The sequence below is a fragment of the Protopterus annectens genome, chromosome 7.part0 (genome assembly GCF_019279795.1).
Source record: "Protopterus annectens isolate FY-2018-M chromosome 7.part0, PAN1.0, whole genome shotgun sequence".
NCBI classification, from domain to species: Eukaryota; Metazoa; Chordata; order Ceratodontiformes; family Protopteridae; genus Protopterus; species Protopterus annectens.
This window is the reverse complement of record NC_056739.1, coordinates 88,817,148-88,830,470: the sequence shown is the minus strand read 5'-3', so window position 1 is coordinate 88,830,470 and position 13,323 is coordinate 88,817,148. Positions and strand designations below refer to the sequence as shown.

At 40.3% G+C, this 13,323-nt stretch overlaps 1 protein-coding gene across 1 annotated transcript in view; it reads left to right on the top strand.

Moving 5' to 3' along the window:
- Nucleotides 1–13,323, top strand: part of SYT2 (synaptotagmin 2) — a 1,145,572-nt gene that overhangs the window by 150,921 nt on the left and 981,328 nt on the right. The window lies entirely within an intron of this gene.

Here is a 13,323-nt window from a genome sequence, read left to right as displayed (position 1 = left end):
CATTACTAAGGGTTTTGTATCCAGGAAGAAAGAGGTCATTGTCTCCCTCTGCTCTTCCCTCATTACGCCAGTCATTGAGTACAATGCCCCATTTGGCATGCACCTGACTAGATACCTGGAACAACTGGAGAGGCTGCAAAAGTACCATGCAAAGAGGATCATAGGCCTTAAACACTTGTCCTATATGGACAGACTAAAAAAACTCCAAGTATTCTCTGTCTCACATCGCCTACTTAGAGGTGATCTCTGCTTGACTTACAAAGCCATGTCTGACCCAGCTCTGTTAGAAATGCTACATCTAAAGAATTCCCAATCCATCTGCACCTCACACCCCAGAGACCTCAACCTCATTACTACAATCAACAGAATGTGCTGGAGGGACATGTTCATAACCCAGAGACTGCCTATGCTATGGAATAGACTTCCCATACATGTCAAACAGAGCACCTCACTGGCCCTCTTCAAGAGAAATCTTGATGAGTAGATGGGAAATTGAAAATTCATCCCAGGGATCACTTCAGTGGCTCTGCTTGACAGAAGCACTAGAAACTAAGGTCGCATGGCACGATGCCAGGGTAATCCTTTGGGCTAGGCTTGTAAAGGCTCCAGGGCCATTAGCCTAGTACATACCTATGAACCTATGAACCAACAATAATCTCATGTTACTCAAAAGTTAGGCCATTGTCTACATAAGTTCCCAAATCTCAAAATGCTTAAGGGTGTATTGTTAATGTGGTAGTTCCCTGGAGGAATATGACTTCTCAAAGGACATGCTAATGCATTTTTTGGCATTTATTTTCAGTCCATGATTTTGGCACCCATTAATTATTTGAGACAAACCTTCCTGCAGGATGGATAAATCATTTTGGGATTCAGTGACTGCTCTTATCTTGTAGTATCATCTGCAAATTTAGCCATCCAGATTCTTTTGGTATTGGCTTTTACTTCAGAAAAAGTAGAAGTCAAACAGGGGTGGTCCCAGAACAGAACCCTGGGATACTCCATGATGAGTGGCTCTTTGTGGAGGTGACTTCCTCCATTTTTATTATCTATGTCCTATCTATGAGCCAGATGGCAAACCACAGGGTGACGCAGTGCTTTTGGTTTGTTCCCAGTTTATGTAGCTTTTCTACTATGCCTGAGTAGGGAATTGTGTCAAAAGCTTTGGCCAGGTAGAGGTATGTGGTGTTTACCTTTTTGCCTTCATCTATTGCTTTAGTGACCTTTTCAAAAAATCCAACAGGCTGAGTAAGCATGTTAGCATATCTGTCATGGAGTCATGGACAGCTGCTGCAGTCAGGTTTGTATTCTAGTCGAATGATTACTTACACACACACACACACACACACACACACACACACACACACACACACACACACACACACACATGCACATGTAGGTGATAGAACTGCACAAACATCAATGTAACATAAATCAATATCTGCAGTTCAAAAGCAAACGAACCAAAGACAAATTCTAAGCTATCAAAAAAGGAAACAGTCTCCTTTTCCAACCACTAAACCTAAACCATAAAAATATTGCTAGAAAACATTAGTCCGAATAGTTATACTGTTAGGAAAATGGGTTTTGTAAGTTCATGTGTAGGATTAAGGATAGGGAAAAGATGGTTAACTCATTACATCTGAGTTACACCTCCAGGTGCATCAGCAGTTACCTCCTACTGCTCCTCTAGGCATCAAATATTACTTGTTTATAATTGCATTAATAATTCCAAAACCATGCTACATACAAGGTATCAGAATATTTTATCTTGGAGCATGCATGATGGCAAACACAACTGTATAGATATTTGACCTCTGCCAATGAGTATTTGTTTAGAACTGTAAGGTGATAACGTATTTTTAAAAGCTTAGACCACAACCCCTAGGAGTTAAAAGTACACACTCAAAAGAGTTGTACTGGAGGGAATGAGTTAACATGAATAAGTAAAGCGAGTCAGAAAGTTCAGATACGAGTTTAAAATTCCTGTGTTGTACTCTGACAAAGTCTGTGGGCTGTGACCCCCTTCAAAGATGAGACATTACTTCTGGTTCCTTTTTTAAAGTATAAGAATTGCATAGACTCTATTACCCCAATTTCCCAATCCAGATATGCTTTTCCAACCTTCCCTGCAATACTGAATGTTATCTACCCTATCACAGCCTTGTTCAGCCTATTACAATGTCAGATTCCCTACCACAGTCTTGTCCAGTCTATTGCCTTCAAAAGCTATGGCCAGATCTCAGCAGCACTTGCATCCCTCAACATTGTGAAAGCTTTGATCACCCCACTGATTTCTGCTACAGTGTGGACCAAATTGACCAAAGAATTCAGGCAATTCCTCCTGATAGGAAGATATAACCACAGGTTAAAGAGGTCCTCAAAATGTTCCTTCATATCTCAATGACATTGACATTACTGTTCAGCACCTTATCACCATTGCACAGCTTGAGTCAGTTTCCATCTTACATTTTTGAAAAGCCAAATTATTTGCTAGAAGCCTGTATCTGAGGCCAACAGACAACTTTTCTCTGTGAAATCACCAAGATCTTCCCCTTTCCTTAGTTTCATTTCAGCAACTACCATTTGTGGTTTTCTTGGCTGCCCTGTACCACTAAGCCATTTATAACCAGTGAAAGTCTAGCATCTTCAGTATAGCAGCATATTTCACTGGTGCTGTCTACCAGTGAGTCTTAGAGTTATCATAATGATAGAAACCAACCATCATCTGGTCATATCTCCTGCTGCCACATTAACAACTGAGGATTTGAACATGGTCCATCAGAACTCAATGCCCTTATCCTTAGTAACAACACACTCAAAGTCTTCACATAGGTGGGGGTTAGCTTCATATTACAAAAAAAGCCTCCATCAGATATTCCAAAGAGAGATATGTCTGTCTGACTCATTGTTTAGTAAATGATATAATTGTTTATGCACAGCTGATGGAGGTGATAAAAGCTGAGACAACCATTGTCATGGATATTACCTGTCGTTAGAGTGGAATATTGAATAAATCCAGGCAGAAGGGAAAGCAGTGTGGCATCCATCATGAAAGAGATCCCTACAAAAGCTCATATGGAGAGATGGGACAGGAGGAAAGGGATGACCACTGCCTGGTCATAACACCACAGGATATGCTCATAAAAATTGTGTGGTCATAATCTGAAAGGGCAAGTTGGGTGGATATGGGCAGTGGACATGCCTGATAGCATCTGGTTTCAATGATGGGTGTCACCTTCTCCACAAGAACTGAAGCCTGTAACCAGATGTATTCATGGAAGCTGAGGCACCTTGGGGAATAGCAGGTATGGCCCTTTAACTTATTGTTTGATGGGTTCTGAAAAACAGAACAGATTCAAGTGGGTGTTTAAGCAAACACTTGCCTTGGATGAAGAGTGCAGGCTTACACAAATACCATATTTATTTATTTAATTGTTAACAAAGACCTTTTTTCAGGCATGATGCAAAGCAAATGACTGCAGAAAACAGGGTGTATGCTGTGATAGACATTTGGCATGGCCAGACCATACATTAGGAAATACAATATAAGGAAATATTGCACAATGAGAAGAAGCACCATGAGACATAATCAATACAATGAACTAATATGGTAAAAAGTAAAGCAAAAACAGGAAAATGTTAAAATAAAAGCAGCAGTTAAAGAGTTCCAGTGCAGGTGATGCTTGTAACAGTTATTTACAAAATGTGTTAACATATATATGTGACATGACTTTGAAATGGACTCTGCCAGTGCAGTGCATGGTACTTTTCCAGGGTTCCAAGAACATAGCTATCTGCTTCACATAGGACAGATACTGTGGTGCAGGACCCAGAAGCTGGAACTATGATTAAATATTCTTCATTCCCTAAATTCCAACTAGAGAGTTTCTTGTGCTAAAATATCTGGCCTCGTGGGACATACTATTATCATACATGCTGTTGCTCCTTCTTCTCTTGGTTTGCTGACAACTATGTCCAGAGTAATCCCTGATGGATGGACTGCCACCCATACAGCTTTTCTGCACAAAAATGCCCCCACATATCACCCAGCCTTCAGCTTTGTGGCATAGCTGTCAAGTTCTTGTTGTATTGTAGAACAGCATGGAAGGGTAGCACCGCTGCCCCAGGGTTGTATGTGGGACATGAACCATGGCCTTACATAAGCAGCTTGGGATCCTTTGCCATGAGCAAAATCACACCAGTGTCTTCAGTGAGTCAGTCCTGTGTGGCCTTCTCCCTCCTATGAGCAACCTAAGTGGGCAGTACAGCATGATACTCTATGCCATGTGTTGGGAGACAGGTAGAAATATGGCATCAACTTTCTGCAAGCACGATACTCTATGCCATGTGTTGGGAGACAGCTAGAAATATGGCATCAGCTTTCTGCAAGCACGATACTCTATGCCATGTGTTGGGAGACAGCTAGAAATATGGCATCAGCTTTCTGCAAGCACAATACACTATGCCATGTGTTGGGAGACAGGTAGAAATATGGTGTCAGCTTTCTGCAAGCACAATACTCTATGCCATGTGTTGGGAGACAGATAGAAATATGGTGTCAGCTTTCTGCAAGCACGATACTCTATGCCACTTGTTGGGAGATGGGTAGAAATATGGCGTCAGCTTTCTGCAAGCACGATACTCTATGCCACTTGTTGGGAGACAGGTAGAAATATGGCGTCAGCTTTCTGCAAGCACGATACTCTATGCCATGTGTTGAGAGACAGGTAGAAATATGGTGTCAGCTTTCTGCAAGCATGATACTCTATGCCACGTGTTGGGAGACATAGAAATATGGTGTCAGCTTTCTGCAATTCATATTTAAGGGACTTTTAACCACACCCAACAACTGAAAAAGCATATGTTTTTCAGCATATCCTGAACATTTCTGCATTACTAATGTCTGTGTATCAAAGTAAATGCTTATTATTGTTTTCTAATTTTTTATACCCCAAAATAACCTGAAAGGGGTCTGCCATGTATAGCATCATTTTGTTTCATAGTTGATGGTTTCAGCTTCCTGATGTTATTTTAGAGGGATGGAGAGAAATCCCTGTGATGAGAGGATCATATAATGTGGTTTTATCTCTTATCAGCTTACAATAGTACTATGACTTCTTACTTTTGACCATCAGCATCAATCCATATTCTTTATAAATCTGCTTCCTTTGAGTTTTATTAATGGAAATGTCTGATACAGCATTTTAAGGAGTGTTTATTTGTTTATTATTTATTTATTTATTTGACATTTGTTAACCAGGTTGGTCCAACTAAGCTAAAAACCCATTTTCAGTGGGACCAGAGGAGAAACCCTCCAGTAAAGTACAAACAGATGAGAACATACATTTAAGATAAAACAATAAATAGAGTAATAGGAATGTAAGGAAATGTTAACATATCAATTACCAGAGAGCAAAACTAAGCAGGTAAATGGTATAAAAGTATAACATCAAGAGATTGTGAAGGCAAGTTGCATACAAATGTAGTTACATTTTTTAGAAAAATGTTGGTATATACATATATACATGGAAGTAAATCAGCAATGAATTACAGGTGTTGGAGGAATGTTTAACAAGCTTGAAGTTGTAGCTGAGTTAACTGCTCTTTTCAAAGTAACAACTGTAGCTCAGTGTTTGAGTGTGAGAAATCTTACCCCTGTGATTAATAGTTGTTAATGTGGGCTGAGTTGGTTTGTGTTGCATTCATAGTTTTTAATACTGTAGTTAGAATTAGAGTTTTTGATGTTAATTTACCTTCCCCAGCTCCCCAAACTGTCTCAACAAAACACTGTATGCAATGCAAAAATGCTGCAAAAAACACCACAAGAAACGTACTTTTGCAGAAAATACAGTGTAGAAAAAAATGCAAAATCAAATACTGACTGAAAATCAGAAGAGTAAGATGAAAATATATGTTTTCTTTCTGTCACTCTGAGTTTGATTAAAGAAAAAGACAATTAATTTGTAATAAGAAAAAATATGTAAATAAAGTGTGAGTTGAGTTTTCTTGTTCCTTTGTATGTGAAAACTAAGCCTGAAAACCTTGACTTTGTTGACTCCAGGCTACAGTATTTCTCTGAGGTGTGATAATGGCAATCTGTGACTGATAAGGCACATTCAAATGCCACTGTTTTCTTCATGCCCCTGTAATTGGAATAAGTGATATAACCTAATTACTCTGTCACACTTAGAATCCTTTATGATGTAACAAATGATGAGACAAACATAGGAAAGAAAGGCAGAGACACGTTCTGACATAAAACAAATGCAATAATTATTAAATGATGCTTTTCTGTATGTGAAATGTTTAGTGTTGGATTACAAGGAAGGAAATTCACTTTTTGGAAAGAAAAATGTGACATTTGGGTGGAGTTCTCCTGTAAAACTCAGGCCTATGATCAACTACTTCCTATTCTGGGCAAAAAAAATCCAAATTTCTCTCTCCCCCTGCCAGAGATGACATTAGTATACCAGGCCTACTAGATCAACTGGAATATGGTTTATCACTTTTTGCTACAACCTTACACAAAAACACAGCAATGCTTCAATCATTTTGTAACAAAATTTGTCACTTCATTACCAACTCTCCATGAACAAAACATCATTATTTCATCCTATCAACAGTCAAGTGGCTACCTGTAAAAGACAGATCAAGCCTCCTCTTAGGCTCCCTGCTCCTTACATTGCTTAACATAGACACCCTGTCACCACTCACCACAAAACTGATCGCAAACACCCCATTCTCCAAGCTAAGAAACCATGCTGGATCTACATTCCATACACCCATCTCTAAACTTCACTGCACTGACAACAGCTTCTTAGAACTTACCCCCAAATTATGGCAAGTCTTACCTGAACATATAACTGAAATTTCAGGATACAACTTCTGATGCCAACTTAATTTCTACAAGAGAATTTTACATTTTTATTTATCATTTTGTTGACCAGGAAAGTCCGACTAGGACAGAGTCTATTTTCAGTGGAGGCCTGGGGAGAAATGCTCCAGACGCTTGTATTTGGATTGTGGGATGAAACCAGAGTACTCGGAGGAAACCCACACGAATGCAGGGAGAACATGCAAACTCCACACAGAAGGCACAACAGATGAGAATCGAACCAGAGAACGCTTGCTGTGAGGCAACAACGTTAACCGCTGCACTACTGTGCCGCCCATTAACTGTAATAAGACAAATCACGTCACACTGCTAATCAATTTCCTCCTGCATCTGCTCATTACCCTTTAGACTAACTCTTCTCTAATGCTCACTAATACAAAATACAAAAAACACCTAGTAAATATGTATGTAATTCTTTCACCCTGTAATAACTTCTGACATATTTACTTTCCCCCAATAGCTCTGGACTCTGCCATAATTTCCTGATATCACTGTTGCTCTCTTACTATTAGTGAACTATCTAACTGACATTGCCTCTGATTCTATCACAATATTTTGATAAAATGCATTGCTATCACGCTGAATGCATGTATAACATACATAGGTTCATAGGTTCATAGGTTCATACTAGGCTATCTGCCCAAGGGCATTTATAAGCCTAGCCTATAGTTATGTGGCTTTCGCCACCCCTTTAGTTTGAATAAAAACTATGCCTATCATTTTTCTGTGCCTCTGTCAAGCAGTGACACTGAAGTAATCCCTGGGGTATATCTGCGATCTCCCATCCATTGGTCAAGATTCCTCTTGAACAAGGCCAGCGAGGTGCTCTGCCTCACATGTACCAGGATTTTGTTCCACAGCATAGGGAGTCTCTGGGTGATGAATCTGTCCCTCCAGCACGTTCTATTTATAACCGTGTCAAGGTTTAAGTCTCCCGCCCTTGTGGTTCTGAGGGATCTAGATTTTTGAGGTGAAGCATATTCATCAAATCTGGGTTTGACATGGCCTTATATGTCAGGCACAGGTCACCTCTGAGCAAGCGGTATGAGACTGAATAGAGCTGGAGTTCTTTCAGTCGGGCAGCATAAGACATATTTTTGAGACCCTTTATCCTTTTGGTGAGGAACTTTTGGGGCCTTTCAAGCTGCAGCAGGTGTCTGGTCAGATACATTCGAACGGGCATTGTACTCAATCATAGGTCTAATGAGTGATGAGTACAGGGGACGATGACCTCCCTTGATCTAGATGTGAATCCCTTCATGATCAGGTGGGCGATATAGAAGGTTTTCCTAACTACTTTAGCAACATGAGTGTCAAACGAGAGGCTACTGTCAACTTGGGTCCCCAGATCCCTGATGACTTTTTCTGTGCTCAGTGGATTGCCACCTATATGGTAGCTAGGGGTAACCTTGTTTTTCCTGAAGGGTATGACTATGCATTTTTTGGCGTTTAACTTCAGGCCATGGCTCTGGCACCAGTTATCCATTTCTGTGAGGCCCTTCTGGAGGATATCTGTGTCAGATGTGTTTTCGACTATGGCACCGGTTTGCAGTCATCTGCAAACGTTGTCAGCCATAACCCTCCTGTGTTTGCTTGTACTTCAGAAAAGTAGATGCCGAACAAGAGTGGACCCAGGACTGAGCCCTGTGGGACACCACTTGTGACAGGCTTTGAGTCTGACATGGCTCCAGCAACTCTGACCCTGTGGGTTCTGTCACTTAGCCAGTTTGCAACCCATCTTGTGATGTATGGGTTTACATTCAAGCTGATGAGTTTTTCGATGATACCTGAGTGGGGTATTGTGTTGAAGGCCTTTGCCAGGTCGAGGTAGGCTGTATGGACTGCCTTTCCCTCATCAATGGCCTTGGTGACTGTCTCGAAAAAGTCAACCAAGTTTAAGAGGCAGGATCTGCCTTTGACAAAGCCAAACTGGGTTGGATCCAAAGTCTGCAAGTTCCCTATGTCTTTATTTATGAGTTCCATTATGATCCTCTCCATGGCTTTGCAGATAAGGCTTGTCAAGCTAATGGGGCGGTAATTGCCAGGGTCTGTGGAGGCACCGGCCTTGTGAAGTGGGACCACAGTCACCGTGCGCCACTCCTTGGGTACGTATCCTGAGGTGAGGCTAAGATTAAACAGCTGTCCTAACTGTGGGTTTAATTCCTCATTGAGTTCATGAAGCACACAGCCGGGGACACCATCCGGTCCCATGGATGCTGTGTTTTTTGCCTTAGTGAGGGCAGTTCTCACCTGGGCATTGGAGATGTTTGGGGGGCTACAATCCTCAGGAATAGATATCTCTCCTTTTGGGGAGGGGAGAAGTTTGCACTGAACCTGTCAGCCAGTATGTTAGCAATGTGTGTAGGTTCAGTAATTTTCACATCATTTTGAACTAATTCTGAGCATATCTGGGAGTTTCCTCCTAGGTTTCTAACATAGCTAAAGAAGGCCTTATGATTGTCTTTAGAGTCCTTGGCGATTTTTCTCTCAAAATTTGCCTTGGATGATTTTATGAGAGCTCCTAGTTTTCTACTTATAATGATCAAAGGTGTCTTACCTTTCAAGGATTTTGCTCTATCTTGTAGTAGCTTCCTCCTTTTGTTGTAGAGCTTGTTTATGGCTGGGGTCCACCAGACTGGACGCTTGCCTTTGGTACAGAGAGTCTTAGTTTTGTTTGGGATTGCCTGATCCATGCAGTCCTGTAGGTGCTGGTAGAAGGCATTTGTAAGTGATTCAGCGGTTTGAGTAATGTTTACCACTGGCTCAGGGGCCTTAAAGGAGACCGCACTAGTTTTTAGAAGTGTGAAATCGTCTTTTGAGAAGTTTTTCACTGTGGTCTTTTTTGTTTCAGGTGGGGGCGGGATGAGGACCTCCAGCGAGATTAGTTTATGATCTGATCTCACCAGTGAGGGGTATACTTCCGGTGTTGAACATTTTGATCCCATGTTCGTGATGATGAGATCAAGTATGTTTTCTCCTCTTGTGGGGATGGTGACTAGTTGTTCCATGGCATTTGAGTTTATGAACTCCAGGAATCTTTGGGTTAGAGTGTTCGGGCTTGAGTAGTGTTCCCAGTCTATATTAGGGTAGTTGAAGTCACCTAGTATGATGGTGTTTGGAGATACATTTATCCCCTCCAATGTTTTCAGGAAGGCCATGTGAGGTTCCTGAGTTTGAGAGGGTGGCCTGTAACATGCTACAAATTGCAGAGCAGTCTTGCCTATGGTTAATTGCACCTGGATGGTCTCCGATGCATCGTGTGTTGCCACCAACCTTGAGGTGTGGGTGTCCTTTATGAATATAGACTCATTTTTGCACAACAGGTTGTCTTACATTGTACTGCATTTTCTCTTCCTGTTGTAGTAATTGTACTCTGTTGCAATGTTCATTACAGCCCAAGCTAGGATTGCAGTTGGTCATGCCTCATTAGAGCTCTACCTTGTTTAACAAATGCAAATAAAATAAATCAGAAATATCATCCCTGGCTTTGTCCATGCCATAGCACACTACCTCTGGCTGTGGCCATGGCCGTTGTCTTATACCTGTGCCTGTTCCTCATTTGCTGTGTATCTGGCCCCTTCTCATCTAGGTGCAAGCCATACATAGTGGGCATTGCCTGGCATTATTACATTGTTCCTGCCCAGTGAGATGGCAAGGGCACTAGTGTGTGTGTGTGTGTGTGTGTGTGTGTGTGTGTGTGTGTGTGTGTGTGTGTGTGTGTGTGTGTGTGTGTGTATGCTATGTGTTTGTATTTGTTGAGCTGTGGGATGTGTATAGGGCATCTTTTGTTTTGCTACATCCCCCAGAGTCCTAACTGCGACACTGTTGTGTTATTACAGGAGATGTTGGTGGAGATGGACATTTCTTACCTGCATGTGGCCAATTATTACTCATACTACATGTTCTGGACTACATCTATGGACAGTTGGTGGTTGCCTGTGATATCACTGCCTTTGGTGGGCTATGGTAATGGCATTACTGCTACCTTACCCTCAGTGCTACCGTGCAGATCATGTGCAGCTAGTACAGTGTTCATGGAGGAACACTTTGCATATCACTTACTGTATTTTTATTTTATTTTATTTTACACATTTGCTGCACTGCTGTCTGTCCCGGCATCTTTGGTAGTGTGTGGAGTGCTACTGCTTTTAGAGTGAGACATACTTAATGACACCTGTGTCTAGCCTTCCTGAGCTTGTGTCCTCTGGGATATTACTACCTGGTGCCAGCAGGGTGATGTGTGGATTAGAGTTGCAAACATCGTGTACATGTTGTGCTTTATCTGCAGAAGTTGTGGTTATGCTTTCAATGGTGGCATGTGGATCATAGTAGATCTCCTCATTGGATGTTTTGAGATAATTCTGCAATGGTCCCACATGGGGGGAGTAAAGGGCACACTAAGTTAGGAACATTTGGAACAACTCTGGGCAGCTGGTGGTCAGACAGAAGGTAAAAGAAAACAATTAAGAGTGTACTTATTTTGGTTATGTACAGTATAAGGGATATATGTGTGTTGCAATGTATACTCATGTAGATAGCTTTACTTTGATATTCCATAATGGAATCTTAGTTACTGAAAAGTTACCACATTTGCATTTCTTGTAATTACAGCATGGGATATGTGTTTAGTAACATACATTTTGCAATCTACCTCTATACCCTGCTTTCAGTAAATGGTCTGCAATTAAAAATACAGGTAGCATAAAGCTTCAGGGCAAGAAAGGCATTTAAGTATCAGAATTACTTTTAAGGTCAGCTAAGAAGTTTTAATGTAATAATTTGAGTAATAAAAAAGTGGTTGCACTGCAATTCCTGGTTAGTTCGTTATACACATTCCTCCTATGCTCACTTTGAAACAAGGTTATTGGAACAAGAACATCTCTGTTCTTCATCTTAAGACAGTTCAACTGACAAAATAAATCAAAATAAATTACACTCTTGCCTTTAACACAAATCTTCTTCTTAACTGCCATTTCTACCCTGCAGCTGGAGGTAATTATACAGAGTAGAGTGCATTATGAACAGTATGCTTTTTGTTAAGTGGATAATGCCTATTAGCTAAAGATAGAATATGTAAGTATGAATAACTGAGTCTATAATATGTATAGTTCTGAGACGGAGTACAAAGGGTACATGTGGTACCTCTGAATGGCTACAGTGCATGAAAAGTTATTATAAAAAACATAACTGAAAGCTAGATGGAATGTACATTTGACTAAGAAACAATTAGTTTCATTGTGGAACCTTTCCTCAGCAAAAAAAATGAGAGAGAGGGGGGGGGGGGGGGAGAGATAGAGAGAGAGAGAGACATGCACTTCTTCGGAAAATTTTGATGAATGGTGAATGCTTGCACTATACAGTCAGATTTAAAATCTTGGGATGGTATTTACTAGATTACTACTACAACCAAATATGATTTATTATGATCTGTAATGCTCTAGGCAATGATTTTTCTTTCTGAATGTTTGGGCAAAGAATTGAAAAACTACTGGATAGCAAATACGAACTGCTTATACAAGCTTAAAATAAAGTTCTAAAAACAACCTGCACAAATTGATTTTTCTGAAATAATGGTAGAACCTGAAATACAATTCATATAAATTTCATGATGACCAGTTCAAAAAAAGAAATGTGGAAAGGCAATGTACTATTAGAAAGTAAAGCTTTTTGGCCATGTATTACAGGACTTTTACTTTTGAAAACATATTTCTTTATGGAATGGAGCTCATATCATTTCAGAGAAATATGAGGCATGATATGAAGTATTTAGAGCATGAAAGATGAAATAGAAAAGTGGTGATATTAAGGACTTTAGAACACGGATAAGAAGGAAGGAAAAACTAGATCAAGAAAGGGTCAACTGTTCATAAATGAAGCATTTCATTGTGTTGTGTGTTGCATATCCTCTTGTAATGGTTGAATAAAGGTACTTTTGTAGTGGAAGTACTCGCAGAGCTCTCAACTTTTACCAAAAGAATATGGAAGAAAGTAAAAAATAAATAAGGACAAGGCTGAAAATTAGGAGCACATTTTAAATGATGGCACTGTTATCTTATACATTCTCAAAATGATTTCCAATTCTAGGAGGAATGGAAAAAACTTTGAGAAACATAACCGGAGTCACTACAAAATAGGGACAATTGAGAGTTCTGGGTGCTGGACAAAACCTTACCAGCAAAATGGTGTGAAAGCTGAAAATATCTGAGAGAAAGAGAGTTTATGAAGAGCAAGAAATGTCCTATGCATATATTTTCATGCAGATGTTATTATAAAAAAGGAAGTACTAGTCTGATGGAAAGTTAAAAGACTTTGCTTTCTATAGACTATATTGCTAACATCTGCTTCTGGGACTGCATGCATGTCTGGTTTGTGAGTGATACAAAACTGAGAGATACCTGGATAATATTCTTCTAGAGTCTAACTAC